Below are 18,553 nucleotides of genomic sequence, written 5' to 3' on the forward strand. Positions count from 1 at the left end.
ATTTCTTCCTCTGCTTTTAAACAAGCCCCCTTTTCGGTTCCGGCTCCTCCTGCAACACAGCTGAGGCTGGACTGCACACTCCGTGCAACCAGGGCTCCCGCCCACATGGCTAGCACACCCCCTTGGATGCAGTGAACCCCCCTGGCTGAGTGCTCCCCCCTTCTACAGCCCACTGTCATCTCCACCTTCCTCTCTTTTCCAAAAGCGTCGCCTCTGATGAGGTTTGTTTTCCGCTACAAAGCGGCCCACACCCGCTCCACAGAGTCTGCTCTGCACCTGGATTCTCTAAGCCTCTCTGATGCAGAGATGGCAATGGCTCTGCTCCGTGGCAGGCAAGGTGCTGGCTTCTTCACTCACCCGTCCTGAAGTCCTTACAAGGCGCACAGATCGACATTTTTGGACCAAGAAGCTGAGGCTCCGTGATGATACCTGGATTCTAATCCAGTGGAATCATGATGCTGCAGGCAAATAACTCAGGCGGGGAATCCAGCCTCTCTTGAAGCCCTAGGCTCAGTCTACCACATGGTCCTTAGTACCTTACCTTCCTCCACAAGCATCGCAGAAGCCAAGCAAACCCCCACCTTGTGGATACAACCTTATTCCCACCCTGGGCTTGGTTCACACCATTCTCGCTGCCCAGAATGCCCTTCTCCCAGTCTCAGCCTGCAAAAACATCCTACACACCTAATTCAATTCCTGCTGCATCCTGCTCTGGAACTTCTTTAATGCAGTTGAGTGTGATAAAGAATTCTGTCTTTGGACCCCAGGGCACTTGGTTTCCCTCTTGTACCAATCTGTGTGCTTTTCACACTGCAGCATCCTCTTCTCTGTGTCCCAACATCTTCCACCCCAGCACCAAGAGTGCCTTGCGTATAACTGATCCTCCACAAATACTTGCTGGATTGAACAGATGTGGTAAGATGCTATCGAGAAGCACACCGAGAAATGCGAGAGTCAGAAAGTATAATCATCATTCTACCTCGTACCCACATCTCAAAGAATTCCTTATTGTGTGAGATCGCTTTTGTCACCTACAAGTAGAGACTAACAATACTAGCAAAGGAATGAAAGTTTAAGGAAGCCTATTTCGGCTCTACAAAATCAATTTCATTTTTCAGAAATAAATGTGTCTGCTTAAAAAAACAGCTTGGTCATGAAGAAGTGAGCTTCTTGCCTCGAGAAAGATTTAACTACAGGCTAAATGACCTATGGCAGAGGTGCCTAGAGGATTCCTGGGCTCCACAGGGTAGCTGGATTAGATGTCTGACTTCCTAGATCATTTCCAAATAGGATTCCAGCCACCCCCTTCCCATTGTCAGGACACCCACTGAAGATGACAGGCATGTTCTGTCATGTATAACAACTGAAAACAGTTCCCTGAAACCCCACCCCATGTCACTTAGCCAAGCACCAATGTGTCACTTAACCCTGAAGTTGTGCAACAATAAAAAGTCAAAGCAGCCAATGAGTTCATCCTCTGACCCCAAACCCATATTTTTACCATGAATGTCTACTTGTAAACATTTTCCAAACCCACCAAGAGCCAGTTTAATATGTAGATAGTTCAAGTGGGGATTATTTTGTAAACTTTTGCGGAAAGTTAAATTATGCAACTTTGAGTCGAGAAAAAATATGTCATTAGAATCACAAAAACTCACTTGCAGGTAATAATAACAGTGTGTAATGAACCAAAAAGTCTGATGAATGCAATTCTGGACACCGGAGGTCCCTTTGGAAATGTACTGACTTGCATGCTCTGCAGTTACAGGTATTTAAATATTGGCCAATATTTAAAAAGAACGATAAACGAACATGAGATCATATTTTGCTTTGCAACTTTTAGCAACAAGTCCTGTGATAGGAGATAAAAAGCAAAATGAGTAACAACCTCAAGCAAAGAAAACAAGCACGCTTTTCTTAAGTCCAAGTTTTGTCATCACACTTTCAAAAATCTGCTACGGCTATCTTTATTAACTGCGTAATCCTACTTGGAGCCAGGGGTAGTAGCTATTATCATCTTTGAAAGTAAACTGTTTATCTGTGAGTGATGAACTGTTCACTGTGAGCCATGAACAAATGCCAGTACTTCCCAAGAGACAGGAGAGCCCTCCACAGCCTTAGACAGTGAAGGAGGTGGCTAATTCTTCGGGGAAAACTCTGACATATACCTTTCTTGGTGTGGCACCCAAAGACTTGGTTCATTTGTCTCCAATGAAAACGCTGCACAGACAGGTAGAATCCTAATACCGAACTGAGTCATAAAAATGACTAATGACACGTAGGACTCTTCCCCACACAACTGCTTTGCAGGCTGCGCTATGAATCAGACGAGGTAATCCAAAGATCACGCCCACACACGCATTCATTTATTTAGCAGTTTATAAAACAGTCATCAAAGAGGGTACTCAAGGAACCTAGATGAAACACATCCAAATTCACGAAGCTGTGGTAGTGACCCAGACACCAGCCTCATGTAAACACTATAAGTAAATAGCAGAGAATAATAGGACTCCAAACCCACAGTGTTAAGCTTTTGGGAAACTCACTCCATGTGTTTCTAATTGAAATTTTTTAAATGGAACTCCATTAGCACTTTATGGAAACAGTTAGTGAAACTAAAATCACACTAAAAATACATTTTTTTTTACCTCCCCTATACTTTGGCTCCATATGATCTGATATAAATAGTCATCACGAGGTTGAAATTTGAAAAAAATGTGAGCTCTGCAAGCACTCCGGGCTGGCACAACCCCCAGAGATAGTAAAAATACCCAGGAGACCCAAGAGATTATAAGCTAACTGGCCAGAGACCTCTGCAAACTGTGTATGCACAGAATCCTGGTTGGCACAAGAGGCACTGGATCAAAAAAGCTGCTCCCAAAATGGTAAAATGCATTTGGTTATTATAATTCTTGCCTGGAAATTCACAATAGCTAACACTTAACCTACGGCTGGGTAAATGTTTTTTTAAAGGGATCCCACCATTTCCTTTTGCACTGAGTCCTGAAGAGCCAATTCGCTTCTGATATAACCATTTAAACCCCTAGGTCCAGTGAGACCTAAAGGCAGCATCCACCTTAAGCCTCCCAGTTACCTGGCAACCAACAGCCTCTTTTCCTTTTGCTAGTCTGTGTAATTTCCATTTATAACCACCCTCTCTCCCTGCAGATGCCTGCTGCTATTGGCTCAAGCTGCCTCTGCATTATCCTCCAGTCAATCCTTGTCCTCACCAACACCATCCTCAAAGTCCTAGCTGATCCCCTGCCCCAGCTCTGAGAGGCTCAGCTTCCTTCAGAAATATGGATGCATCAAATTCAATCTGTTTATAAGACTCAAATGTGCCAATAGGGTCAGAAAGATGTGAAGGATTCCTTCATTCATTCAAAAATATTTCTTGAGTATCTACCATGTCCTAGGCATAGCAAAGATAAAAGAAACCTGGTACCTACAATGGATAGCAGAAAACACCCTCAGAAAGCCTCAAATTATCAATGCCCTTTTTTCAGGAACAAATGGGTGGAAAAGCTGAAAGTATGGGAAGGGGAAAAAGACTGATCAGAAGCCAGATATGGGGTTCTCTCGTGGCTCAGTGGGTTAAGAACCCAACATAGTGTCCGTGAGGATGCAGGTTCGATCCCTGGCTTTGCTCAGTAGGTTAAGGATCTGTCATAGACACGCACTATGGCATAGATCATAGATGCAGCTCAGATACAGTGTTGCTGTGCCTGTGGTACAGGCCACAGCTGCTCCTCTGACTCAGCCACTGGCCTGGGAACTTCCATATGCTGCAGGTGCAACTGCAAAAAGAGAAGGAAAAAAAAAAAAAAAAAACATGAGAAACCATGAGAAAAGGAGATTCCACAAGATCACAAGATCAGAGAAGCCCTTCAAAGCCATGTGTTTTAACACCAAGCTGAAGATTAGGGGAGATGAAAGAGGACCTGAAACGTATTGCCATTCAAAAAAAGGGACTTGGTCAAAAGCACCTGCAACAGCAGGAGCAGCAGGAAATGATCGCTGGCAATAAAGCCGAAGCGGACTGTCCTGTGCTTGTCCAGGCACTCACTGGACAGAAGATGCATATTGCTTCTTTGGCCTGATATATTCAGGAGCTCAGAGCTGTGCATGAGGCCACGCTGTCACTGACACCACCTTCCAGCATGGTAGGCACCTTCTGTAAACAGCACCCTTGGAAAGGGTTCCTAGAGGACCTCGCTTGAGTACTCTGAGCTCAAAGCTAAAATTTAACAAATGTAAGCTGTTGTCTTCACTACCCCAGGTCTGCCTCAATAAGAAAAAAACACCATAAAGCAAATGGCTTCGAAGAAAAGTATTCAGGACTATTTTGACAACCAGGCTTTATGATTCAGTGATCTGATACAGGCCTTGAATAAAAGGGAAGGATTATCAGAGGATGCTTCAGAGGCCTCATAATTTTATGGCTCCTAAAATAAAATTTGGTGCTCTCCGCTCCGGACATAGAGTTTACCACTATAGTCAACAATAGTGCCCTATTAGTCTACTGCAATGCGATTCTTCCTCTTCAATAAAGACATGTGGAGTTCCCGTCATGGCTCAGTGGTTAATGAATCTGACTAGGAACCATGAGGTTGCAGGTTCAATCCCTGGCCTCACTCAGTGGGTTAAAGATCCGACATTGCCGTGTAAGTTGCAGACAAGGCTCGGATCTTGTGTTGCTATGGCTCTGGCATAGGCTGGCAGCTACAGCTCTGATTAGACCCATAGCCTGGGAACCTCCATATGCCGTGGGTGCAGCCCTAGAAAAGACAGAAAGACAAAAAAAAATTAAATAAATAAATAAAATAAAGACGTGTGGTTCAAACAAATCCAAACCCTCCAAACTGGAGAACCCCTCTTTCAGATATATTTTATATATATATATATAATTTTTTTTTTTTTTTTTTTTTTTTTTTTTTTTTTTTTTTTTTGCTTTTTAAGGCCACACCCATGGCATATGGAAGTTCCCAGGCTAAGGGTCAAATCGGAGCTACAGCTGCCGGCCTACGCCACACCCACAACAACGCAGGATCCAAGCCACATCTGCCAACTTCACCACAGCTCGCAGCAATACCAGATCCTTAACCCACTGAGCGAGGTCAGAGATCAAACCCATATCCTCATGGATACTAGTCAGAGTCATTTCCATTGTGCCACAATAGGAACTCCCCAGACAAACTATAAAGTCAGCACCATCTACTGCCCAAATGAAGGGCCCTCCCACCAGAATCCCCAAGTCCAAATTCCCTCCATCCTCAAAAGCCTTTTCAAATGATTCTGACTCTAATACTCCCCCAAGGGAGAGGGACATCCTTCTCTTGAAGCCCACTACTCCAGACTGGGAGCTACTTGAAGAGCCAACCATGTTTGACTCATACCTGCACTTCCAGTGCTAGGACGGCACATAGAACGTGTCACTCAGCACTTGTTAGATGGCTCAGTGAGCCCTGGGTCTAGGCTGCTCTTCTGCATTCTTCCTTATATCAGTTTTCTGTTGGTGCCTAACAAATGACCACCATTTCAATGGATCAGAACAACACACAATTATTATCTCACTGTTTCTACAAGTCAGTAGTCTGGGCACAGATTAACCAGATCCTCTGCTTCAGGGTCTCTCAAGGCTATAAGCAAGGTGTTGGTAGGGCTGCAGTCTCATCTGAGGATCAAGTGGTGAAGAATCTATTTCCAAAGATCACTCAGGTTGTTGGCAGACTTCATTTCCTGGAGGCTGCTGGACTGGCTACCAGATGGAGAGAGCCCTGCCACATGGCCTTCTGCATAGGCAAGCCACACAACCAACAGGGCAGCTTACTTTTGCCAAGCCAGTAGCAAGTCTGCACTCTAGTCAGCTAATATGGAGTTGCATGTCTCATCACATAACCAAGGAAATTACACTGACATTCCATTACCCTTTTGGGGGCTTTTTGTTTGTTTTCTTTTGTTTTTTTTAGGGCCGTACCAGATCCTTAACCTACTGGGCAAGGCCAGGGATTGAACATGCATTCTCATGATTACTAGCCGAGTTCTTAACCCACTGAGCCACAACGGGAACTGCTCCATTACCTTTGACATATTCTGTTGACTAGAAGCAAGTCACAGGTTCTTCCCACACCCAAGAGCAGGGCATTACACAAGGGTGCGACCCACTGGGGTAACCTCAGAGTCTGTCACTCAAATACCCAAGTTTCACCAATTTGAGAACCCTTTGAAAGTACTGTCAGATGCAGGCTGTTCCCCTCTCCCCACCAGTAAACCTTGTATTTTGTTTTCTACCTATCAGTTATGAACTTAACCAACAAAGACCAGATTATTTAATTTGGTGGGGAGGGCAAGGGACTTAATGAAGGTGAAGGTCTGGCCTTGACCCCTTGGCCCTGGAGGTAGGAACGTACCCGAAGCAGTTAATTAAGTAGCCTGGCAAGAAAAGCCTAGAGAAATTCAGAGACCTAGTACAGAAAGGAAGGGATATTTATTAACAATAGTTGTCTTTTAAAAGTTTTTATTTTTGGCAATAAAGAACACAATGTAATCTCAAAAAAAAACAAAACAAAACAAAACAAAAAAAAAAAAACCACTCCTAGCATTATGGTCATCCTGGACCACTGGACTGTCAGCTCCACAGAGCAGGGTCTTAATTGTCTTCTTAGCCTATAGCACAATGCCTTCTATAAAGGAGACACTTCAGAAGAAGTCAGTGAATTAAAATGAAAAGTTAAGCAAATGTAAGATATAAGCCTCTAAGAACATCCACAGAAAGAAAACTCAGCTATAAAAACGTCAGTTGTTTGAAAAAAGAGTGTTTACCCATATGAGACTAAAGGAGTGACGATTAATTTTTTAATCCATATTTTTAAGCCATTCCTCAAATATGGGTCTTTTTTAAAATTTTAGCACCATTTTTCTAGTATCGAGGCCTTGTATTTAAACATTTGGATACCTTATCAAAAGTAACACGCAGCTATTTGGAAATAATTGCATGTTCACTCTGGGAAGAAAAGATAAAAATATTTACTTTTAACAAGCTGTAAATATTATCACAATAACTGATTATTCAAATGAGCTTACCCCTGCCCCCCCTCCAAAAAAAATCTTTCTACTCGGAGGGGAAACAGATATTTCTAGAAGATCTACTTTTCCTTCGATACTCAGGTAAAGTGTTTTCACATTCATTTATTTAGCAGAGGGGAAAAAAAAAAAAGATACGGGATGGAGAAAAAAGTCCCCTTTTATAGGACAAGAAAATCAGCTCCTTCCTCAGCTTTCTCTACAAAGACTCCTGATCACATTAGACACATCTCATAAAAGTGTGTGTCATTGCTGAAATTCTTAACTGGGCTGTTTCCAAAGATCTGATGCATTCCTCCAACAACTCCAGGAATGAGTCAGCAGGACCCCAAGGAATGGCCCGGCAGCACTACCCCGTCCCTTCTCTGCTGAACTTCACACAAGAAAGCTTAGTCCCTGCCAACACTGAGGGCATGTTCTGGACCAGAGCTTGCTCTTCATTTCATTTTTACACTGTCTTGGAAATGAGTCATGGCACCTGCCTCCAATCCAAGATGTCATATCCACCCTGTTTCTTTCATTAATTTTGCAACACCTTTCTCATCATTCCTTGTCTTTGACATCTTTTATTCCAGCAGACCCACTCTAAAGCCAGGGGCCTCAAGCTTCCATGTGGATCAGTCAGGTGGGGGCTTGCAAAAACAAGGGTCAAGGGTCACCTCTGTGGGTTCCAGGGTGATAGGTCTGGGGTGGAGTCCCACAACCTGTATTTCTTTCTTTTCTTTTCTTTTTTTTCTTTTTGCTTGTTTTTTAGGGCCACACCCGCGGCATATGGAGATTCTCAGGCTAGGGGTCTAATAGGAGCTACAGCTGCTAGCCTATGCCACAGCCACAGCAACGCCAGACTCGCTCTCGGCAACGCCGGATCCTTAACCCACTGAGAGAGGCCAGAAATCAAACCTGCAACTTCATGGTTCCTAGTGGGATTCACTTCCACCACGCCTCAATGGGAACTCCTCTCTTTCTTTTCTTTTTAATTGAGGTGGAGTTGATCTAAAATGTTGTGTTTCTGGTATAGAGCAAAGTGATTCAGTTATATATATATATTTTTTATGCTTTTCCATTATGGTTTATCATTAAATACTGACTACAGTTCCCTGTGCTACATAGTATGATCTTGTTGCTTATTTATTTTACATATAATAGTTTGTGCCTGCTAATACCTAAATTATCTCCCCCACCCTCTCCTTTCCCCTTTGGTAACCGTAAGTTTGTTTCCTATGTCTGTGAGTCTCTTTCTGTTTCATAAATAAGTTCATTCCCACAACTTGCCTTTTTTATACAGCCCCCAGGGGGTTGTGATGCAGAGGGGGCCCCACACACCACACAAACCTGATAAATGCAGCTTTGATGAATATGAACAAGTGTGATTTCAGCATCATCCACAGTAAAAAAAGAGAAGAGAATTAAGAAAGCCCAAAGGTGCAAAGCTCGGCTTCTCCAAGTCTCCTCGGTGACTGTGCAGAACAGACTGCATGTTAACGTGCACAGCTGTACCTGCTTGCGTCGCAGGGTTCCCATCTAAGACAAAGGAACAGCTCCATTCCGCTGGGAAGGGGAGACAACAAAAGCTTCTAGTCCCCAAGGCCTGGAGCCCAAAGGAGCCAACTTCCCTGTATTCCTCCTCCCAAGGGTGATCAAGGAGGGGTATGGGAAGGGGAAGTGAGAGGATGCAGAATGGGGGGAGATGGGTTTAGCAAGAGCAATGGTTCTCAAACCACAGCTGTACCAGCACCCCCTTGAGAGCACATTAAAACACAGAGGGCTGGGCCCCAACCTCAGAGTTTGATTCAGTGAGTCCAGGCTGAGGCCTGAAAGTCTGCATTTCTAACAAGTTCCCAGGTAATGCTGCTGTCCCTGGACCAGGGACCACACTTTGACAACGACTAGGTCTATGAAGTGCCATTGGAGCAGTCTGTATTGTAAGAAGGAAGAGGGCAATTTCACCACTAACACTCAACACTGAGCATTAAAAACCATCACTACCACCCAGAGGTTTGGTGGAATACACATCCTCTCATGATGCAAGGAGTCGCTTACAGACATAATCTCAGTATCCATTGAATTAAATGAATTTCAGCCGGTCTTTCCCTCAGAAACAAATGTGACTGGTAATGCGTATTAATCAAGCAACCCTACTGAAAGTCTATTGTATACAGAACCACTGCCTGGGCCAACTTTCCAAAGGATAAAAAGTAAAACAAAAACAGGGTCCCTGCCTTTAATTTATCAATCTGAATTATTTCACTTCCCATTACTGAGAAATTGTGGACTAAAAATAACCTTTTCACTATCACAATAAGAAGGAAACAGCTTTCTCGAAGGAAAGATTGTCTTTGCCTGCATTCTACTTTCAGGAGAATAAAGCAAATCATTTCTGTATGGAGGTGGAGGTGGGAGGACAGAGGGGAAATTAAAGTGAAAATTTGCTTCTTCTTTTTTTTTTTCTTGTCTTTTGCCATTTCTAGGGCCGTTCCTGTGGCATAGGGAGGTTCCCAGGCTAGGGGTCTAATCAGAGCTGTAGCCACCGGCCTACGCCAGAGCCACAGCAATGCAGGATCCAAGCCACGTCTGCAACCTACACCCCAGCTCACGGCAACACCAGATCATTAACCCACTGAGCAAAGCCAGGGATCGAACCCGCAACTTCATTGTTCCTAGCTAGATTCGTTAACCACTGAGCCACGACGAGAACCCCTTGATTTGCTTCTTTTTAAACCAGCTTCCAGGAGGTGCCCCCAGAGACCATAAACCATTGGTAAGACCTGATACATAACCCACTGAAATACATTAAGCATTCTAATTTTATTTATTATTTTTTAGGGCCCCACCTGTGGCATGTGGAAGTTCTCAGTATAGGGGTCAAATCACAGCCAGTCTATGCCACAGGAATGCCAGATCCGAGCCACATCTGTGAACTACGCTGCAGCTCATGGCAAGGCCAGATCCTTAACCCACTGAGTGAGGCCACAGATCAAACCCATGTCCTCTTGGATACTAGTTGGGTTCATTACCGCTGAGCCACAACCAGAACTCCATTATAAGCATTCTAATTTTCAAGATGAGAAATACACTGACACATTAAAGAAAAATTTTTTCACTAACAGCCAGAAAAATCTTATCAATAATATCATGTTAATGTTCATAGGGCTTTTTTGTGAAGCATGTTCATGAACCTCATTTTACCTGATCCTTCCTACAAAACGGGAGGTGTAGCCAATGGGTGCTATTAACCCCATCCACAAACAGGAACAAAATTGCCCCGCAGAGGTTGCCTTTGCACCTACCTCGGGTTCATCCCACAAGGTGCAAATTAGCTGGGGGGGGTGAGTGACACTAGGTAAACCTCAGAATAGCATCCAAATGTATTCCAAAAACTGCATGCTCTTACTTTAACACATCCCAACTACTCTCTATGAATTTTCTACAATTATCAGATTGGAACGTATATAAACTTTCTTAGAGGATTTAACATTTTATTTTTTTATTTAGCACCACGTGAAGATTCCCTCCTAATTTGCCTTTTAACATAGCAATGACCACACTTTTTTTTCTTTTTGGATCCTCAAACTTTCATCTTAAGTCTCAGCCTTAAGGCTCTGGCGAAAGTGTTGTTTTCTTCTTCTTCTTCTTTTTTTTTTTTTTTTTTTTTTTTTTTTTTGTCTTTTTGCCTTTTCTAGGGCCTCTTCCCACGGCATATGGAGGTTCCAGGCTAGGGGTCTAATCGGAGCAGTAGCCAGCGGCCTGTGGGATACCAGCCACATCTGCAACCTACACCACAGCTCACGGCAATGCTGGATCCTTAACCCACTGAGCAAGGCCAGGGATCAAACCTACAACCTCATGGTTCCTAGTCAGATTCGTTAACCACTGCGCCATGACAGGAACACTGAAAGTGTTGTTTTCTGCTTGGCAGAGGCATCCTAGCAGCATGGGGTTAGTCTGGCTATCTGGGTAAAGTGCAGGCAGTTGGGTTATGACAATGACTTGTGTGTGGCCTTGGGTACTTCACTATTCTATATATAGTTTTTCTCATCAATAAAAAATAGTAATAAAGGTGATCAAAGCTTCTATTTAAAACATTCTTTTTGAATTAACATTCACAAATCTGTTGCATTTCTTTACACTAACAATTAAATAGCAGAAAGGGGATGTAAACAATCCCTTTTAAAATTGCATCCAAAAAAAAAAAAAAAAAACCCACAAAACTCAGGAATAAACCTGACCAGGGAAGTGAAAGACATACACTGAGAACTATAAAACACTGATAAAGGAAATCAAAGACAATTCAAAGAAATGGAAAGATATCCCATGCTCTTGGACTGAATGAATTAACATTGTCAAAATGGCCATGCTACCCAAAGCAATCTACCATTCAATGTGATCCCCATCAAATTACCCATGATATTTTTTTACAGAGCTAGAACAAATAATCATAAAATTTGTATGGAACCATAAATGACCTAGAATTGCCAAAGCCATTCTGAGGAAAAAGAATGAAACTGGAGGCGTAACCCTCCCAGACTTCAGACAAGACTACAAAGCTACAATAATCAACATGCTTCAGCATAGTATTGACACAAACACAGACACAAGGATCAACAGAATAGAGATCCCAGAAATAAAGCCACATGCCGATGGCCATTAATCTGTGACAAAAGTGGAAAGACTATATAATAGAGAAAGACAGTCTCTTCAGCAAGTGGTGTTTGGAAAGCTGAACAGCTGCATGTAAATCTGTGAAGTCAGAACACCATACACAAAAAATAAAATGGCCTAAAGACTTAAATATGATAAAGACATGACACCACAAAACTCCTAGAAGAGAACAAAGGCAAAATATTCTCTGACATAAATTACTTCAATGTTTCATTAGGTCAGTCTCCCAAGGCAGCAGAAATAAAAGCAAAAACAAAGAAATGAGACCTAATCAAACTTGTAATCTTTTGTATAGCAAAGGAAACCATTAAAAAAAAACTGAACCTATAGAGTGGGAGGAAATACTTGCAAACAGTGTAGCTGACAAGGGTTTAATCTCCAAAATATACAAACAGCTCATACAATTCAATAACCAAAAAACAAACTACCCAATCAAAAAACGGGCAGAAGACCTAAATAGACATTTCTCTAAAGAAGACAAACAGATGGCCAAGAAGTACATGAAAAGATGCTTGACATCACTAATTATGGATAGTGCATCAAAATTAAAATGAAGCACTATCTCACACCAGTCAAAATGGTCATCATTAAAAAGACTACAAATTAGAAATGCTGGAGAGGATGTGGAGAAAAGGGAACACTTCCACACTGTTGATGGGAAAGTAAGTTGGTACATCCACTACGGAGAACAGCATGGAGGTTCCTCAGAAAACTAAAGATAGAGTTACCATATGATCCTGCAATCCCACTCCTGGGCATATATCCAGAGAAAACGTTAACTCAAAGAGATAAATGCATCCCAGTGCGCGTAGCAGCATTATTTACAATAGTCAAGACATGGAAGCAACTTAAATGTCCATCAACAGATAAATGGATAAAGAAGATGTGGTATATGTACATAGTGGAATACTACTCAGACATAAAAAAGAATGAAATAATGCCATTTGCGACATGGACAGACCTAGAGATTATCACACCAAGTGAAGTAAACCAGAGAAAGAAAAATACCATATGATATCACCCACATATGGAATCTAAAATATGACACAAATGAACTTACATACAAAACAGAAACAGATTCAGACATAGAAAATAAACTTATGTTACCAAAGGGGGAGGGGGAATAAAGTAGGAATTTGGGATTAGCAGGTACAAATGACTATATACAAAACAGAAAAACAACAAGATCCTACTGCACAGCACATTGTACTGTATTCAATATCTTGTAATGTACCATAAAAGAGAAGAATATGAAAAGAATATAAATGTGTATACATATATATAACTAAATCACTTTGCTGTACACCAGAAACTAACACAACATCATAAATCAACTATATTTCAATTAAAAAAAAAAAAAAAGAGGGAGTTCCCGTCATGGCGCAGTGGTTAACGAATCCGACTAGGAACCATGAGGTTGCGGGTTCAATCCCTGCCCTTGCTCAGTGGGTTGACGATCCAGCGTTGCCGTGAGCTGTGGTGTAGGTTGCAGACGTGGCTTGGATCCTGCGTTGCTGTGGCTCTGGCGTAGGCCAGTGGCTACAGCTCCGATTAGACCCCTAGCCTGGGAACCTCCATATGCCGCCAGAGCAGCCCAAGAAATAGCAAAAAGACAAAAAAAATTAAAAAATAAAAAAAAAAGAGTTCCTATTGTGGCTCAGCAGAAATGAATCTGACTAGTATCCCTAAAGGACAAAAGGTTAGATCCCTGGCCTCCCTCAGTGGTTTAAGGATCTGGCATTGCCATAAGCTGTGGTGTAGGTCCCAGACATGGCTCGGATCCCTATGCCTCGGGTGCAGCCCTAAAAAGACCAAAAAAAAAAAAAAAAAAAAAAAAAAAAAAGGCAATCTGAGGTCTACAATCAAAAATAAAAACAAAATTCTTTACCCGTGCCTTTAAAGTAGTGCTGAAAAATACCAAATCGTGGGGGTTCCCTTCGTAGTGCAGTGGAAACAAATCCAACTAGGAACCATGAGGTTGTGGGTTTGATGCCTGGCCTCACTCAGTGGGTTAAGAATCCGGCGTTGCCGAGAGCTGCGGTGTAGGTCGCAGGTGTGGCTCGGATCTGGCATTGCTGTGGCTGTGGTGTAGGCCAGCAGCTATAACTCTGATTAGACCCCTAGCCTGGGAACCTCCATATGCTGCAGGTAAAAAAAAAAAAAAAAAAAAAAAAGACAAAAAAAAAAATCCTGTATTATTTTTCTTCCTTAATAATAAAATCTACTGGCATTTATAAGTCCCCTATTTATGTTCTTCCACAGCCTACAAAACCTGACTGGGGATCAGCCCTGTCTCCCTTATCACCTATTATTCTAGCACTCACTGACAACCCAACAAAATTCACCTCTGGGTCTTTGCGCAGGGCCAGGCCTATTCACACCCCAGGGCCTTTGTGCTAGCTGATCTCTCGGCCAAAAAGGCTCTTCCTCCAAACCTTTTCATATCACATTGGTCTCATAAGTCACTTCCTTACAGAACCTGTCCTCACTGCACTCTCCCTCCTCTAGCCCCCATTTACTCTCTAGCCTATTACCCTGTTTTATTTTCTTCATAGCACATAATTTGAGTGCACACAGGGCTCAGGGAAGGTACAACAAATGAATTCATTGATTCAATCCATCCTTCATCCCTTCCATAAAAGTCTATGTGCTAACTAGGTAGCCAGGATAAAGAGATGATTATGGTATGGTCCCTACCCTTACAGACAGAGCTCACATTCAAGCTGGGAAGCATACCCATGCACACTGGCACATGTGTGATACAATGTAATACAATGTGAAAAGTGTTACCATAGAAGAGGATTTGTATGCCTGATATTCACAAGAATGACTTGAATTGGATCAGGTGATGAATGGCCCTCTCCCCATCATTTCCTTCAGGTTGAAACACATCTCAGAGGAGCTGATTTACTGATCTGCTTGAAACTTCTTTGCAGCTAATGTCAGAAGCAGAAGTCTCCCAAGGTAGCAAATCAAGGCAGAAGGTCTTAGCCAATTTCAATAGCCTTTACAACGAACCATTTTAAAGATGCTAACTTTTAACTATCCACTTGATATGGTGTCAAGATGAAACACATAAGGGTGAAAAGATGGAGATTCTACTTTTACTTTATAATGACAATAATTAACTGAAGTTCCTGCAAGATTGAAAGTGAGATTAGAATTGTTTGGTAATCCTATAAAAAATACAAACACTTTTTAAATCTACAAAGACAAAAGATCCTTATTATTACATTTTTCTTATTTGATTATCCTGTTTTCCTCCAGTGGCTTTTTGCTGGCTACATCTTCCCTCCGAAGATGTTCCTTTAATTTATCACCAAAATACCTCTGAAGGCTCCCCTTCAACTGTTCAGTTCTCACCTTTAAATAACAGATGAGTAAAGTCAACCACATTAACCTTAGTTAGAAACACCTTCCTCCAATTTGTCTTCCCATCCACTGACCAAACGCATCCTTCTTCTGGTCCAGCAGAACCCAGAGCATGTATTAAAAAACCAGCCCATTCATCTCCTAATTTACAAAACACGACATTTCGCAAACTGTTTACTTACATCCATGCCAACAATATTACTCAAATGTGGCGCAGTGAAAAAACCACAGGGAATAGTGTAGTTGGCCAAGAGCAATATCGGCGATCTAAAATTACAGGGAAAATCATACAACATTCATTTTACCTAGTCCCAAATCTCTATCAGATGATGTTGAGCAGAAAGATTCCAAAATTGGCAGGGAGAAAGGAAAAGCTGTCTTAAAGTTTGGGCCATGCCAGGGTAGCATTCAGAGAGAAAGCAGGAGGAAACAGAATAAGGTGGTGTGCCCTTGAAAAGCTATCATAAGCACTGTCTATCAGGCAAGGGATAAGCACACAGAGAAAACCATGGAAAGAAAACCAAAGGGGAATTATTGCCAAAAGGTGAGAGGAAACAAAAAAGGAAGTAGATTTCTTTATGTAGCATTTAGAGGACAGTATTTACAACACAGCAAAAAGCAGAGATGCTGGTTCAATTCAATTCTACCTGATTCCATTAGCATTTGTACTATGGCAAGGAACAGAGCCTGGGTACTTCAAATGATGCAAAGAAAATTCTGCTCCCCTGGAGCTCCACACTGTTAGGAAGGCAGATGCCCCTCCCACCTGGTCCAGCCATACCCAGAGCCAAGTTAGAGTGAAATCAGAGCTGCGCTCCAGGAGAGGGGAGGAGAGAGCCATGATTTTCACCAGGGGATTTTAGGAACACCATGAGGGCTGTGTAAAAGGCTGAGGCATCTAAAGCGGGGAGGGTCTAAGCAGGCAAATGGGAACCCCTGAGAGCTCACATTTGTCAAATATTATTGTGCACGGAGGCAGGAGAAGTTGCTCTCCAAGCAGCCTTTGTATATTACTTTGTGCGGTCCCCCAACAAGCCTCTGAATGATAGTACAGACCATCATCTGTGCAATGAATGGGGTGACTCAGCCTTGCCCCAGCTCTCACAGTCCAAGGTCACATAGTGAGGAAGTGTTAACAAAGTATTAACATCAAGATAGGTACCCCCTATTCTAACTCCAAAGACTAAACTTCTAACCATAGAGCTACACAGCCTCTAGTTCAGGGCAAGCGAAATGGAGACCCAGTGAGGACAGAAAGAAGAGAAAGGCAAGAAAGGCAAAAAAGGTGGGAGAGTAAGAGGCCGAATTTCCTACTTGTAACCACATTGTCTTGGGTCCAAATGATACTATGCATACAGATTCTCGATACACAATGGATTGTGCCTATAGGAAATGCTCAATCCTTAATAATAAGCTAGCCAAATTAATAGTTACACATGAGCATATACAAATACAGCTCTGGTGTGTTTTTCCATAAGTACCAAAACAACCAATTTGTGTCACACCAACAAATTATGTACTATTTTCTCTCCACTAGGAAGACAGAAAACATCATTAGTAAAATATGCAGTTAGAACAAGATAAATCCATAGTCTCTCCCTTATCTATAAATCATCATGCTTAATTACCACATTGGGGAGGTTTTAAAAACATGACCCCAATGAGTAGCTGTTGAAGGTATTATTTTCTACATTTTTGTGTATTTAAAATATTTTATAATTAAAAATAAAATATTTGGTGGGGGAAAAAATACCCAATGTATTCCAACGTGTTTAAATCTTTTTAAAGCCATTTTATTTAACCACTCATGTATCATTAACAATTTTGCCAATTTCCAACTCTTGTAAAAATACATGTATTCATCATTCAACTAACTAAAGAAAAACTGGGTGTGAACAACCCAATATGCGGCAATCTTTGTGTGGACTATTCAACGTTCAGTAAAAGCAATGTTTAGAGGGCTCCCGCCTTGAGAAGTTTCTGAACTGTTAAGTTTTGAGCTTGGCCTTCAGATTCCCAGACAAAGGGTCATAAATATTGCCCAGGACAGAGTTCCTTCTGGGTCACCGTTTCTCAAAAGGCAGGTCACCTCTATCAGCATCACCTAGGGTGCCTATTAAGTAAAAACCTCAGAGATTCTGATTCAAGAGAGCAGTTTAACAAACTTCAGCAGTCAGCGGCACATTCATGGTTTTGCTTTGGGTCACGCCTGTAGCATGCAGAAGTTCCTGAGCCAGGGATCGAACCCAGGCCATGGCAGTGACCCAGGCTGCTGCAGGGATAACACCAGATCCCTAACTTGGGGCACTATAAGAGAACTCCATATGCATGTTTAAAAGGCACCAATCTAGAATCTCTTTAAAGGAGACCAAGTAGAAATGGCCAGAGGTATAATCAAAAATCACCAGCAGCCAATTCCTTAATTTCCTACTCTGGAGCAGCTGGAGCTCCTGCATGAGGGAAGAGCCACATGAGGGAAAGTGGTACAGTCTGCGTGGGAGGGGCCAGCTGAGCATCCGCCCATGCATCCTCCTTGGGTCTTTGCATCCTAAGTGCCCCAGGGGTGGCCCAACTCCAAGCAGCCCACATCTCAAGCCCACGTGTTGGTCTACTGGTGTCTACTGGTGTCTGTTAGGAACTGAATGGTTCCCTCCCCCGCTCAAAAAAAGGTAAGTTGGAGCTCCGATCCCCAGGACCTTCGTATGTGAACTTATTTGGGGACCTTTACAGAGGTGGTCAAGTTAAAATGAGGTCATGAGGGTGAGCCTCAATCCGACATGACTGGTGTCCTTATAAAAAGGGGAAATTCTAAATACAAAGATAGATGTACAGAAAGGGATAGGAAGAAACACAAGGAGAACACAACCTCCCACGAACCAGGAAGAGAGGCCTGGAACGGACTTCTCCCCACCCCCACAAGGAATGAACCCTCTCAGCTCCTTGATTTTGGACTTCCAGCCACCAGGTCTTGGAGATAATAAATTTCTGTGGTTCTAAGCCAATCCCGTTTGCAGTATGCAGCACTTTGGTCCTGGGAAGTCATAAAGTGCAGTGAGCAGCAGAAGCCCATCCCAAGCAGGGCTGTCAGGAGGGTTAAGACCAAGGCCTCAGGAGAGGACGCTGTAGCACTGGACGTCCAGGAGGCCAAGGGCAGCAGAAAGCAAACAAACCGAGAGCTACAGAGCTGGGCTGGGGTCCCAGCCCTGCCCCCTCTTTTAAAAGGGCGTAATAAATCCTGCCTCTCCAGGGTGTGGAGATCAGCTCTCCAGGGCTGCCTTTGGCACCACCTTTACCAGGGTTGGAGAGATACAGAGAAAATTAGCATGAGCCCTGTTCGAAGATGACATGCAAATTTGCAAAGTGTTTCATATTAAAAAATAAATCAAGAAATAAAAGGAAGAGAACACCCTCCCCGTGCTCTGAGGCACTGCATACACGA

General features: G+C 42.7%; 1 protein-coding gene and 1 non-coding gene across 51 annotated transcripts in view; one reads left to right on the forward strand and one right to left on the reverse strand.

The window, feature by feature from the left end:
* Positions 1–18,553, reverse strand: part of LTBP1 (latent transforming growth factor beta binding protein 1) — a 523,079-nt gene that overhangs the window by 394,839 nt on the left and 109,687 nt on the right. The gene's annotated exons all lie outside the window — the stretch shown is intronic.
* Positions 18,383–18,489, forward strand: LOC146404887 (U6 spliceosomal RNA). The gene has a single exon (XR_014842623.1). It is a non-coding gene; the product is annotated as a U6 spliceosomal RNA (small nuclear RNA).

This window comes from Sus scrofa, chromosome 3 (assembly GCF_054392235.1).
Source record: "Sus scrofa isolate SSC_HxYL_T2T_F1_AM1 chromosome 3, Sscrofa_HxYL_maternal_Yorkshire_Landrace_v2.0, whole genome shotgun sequence".
Taxonomy (NCBI): domain Eukaryota; kingdom Metazoa; phylum Chordata; class Mammalia; order Artiodactyla; family Suidae; genus Sus; species Sus scrofa.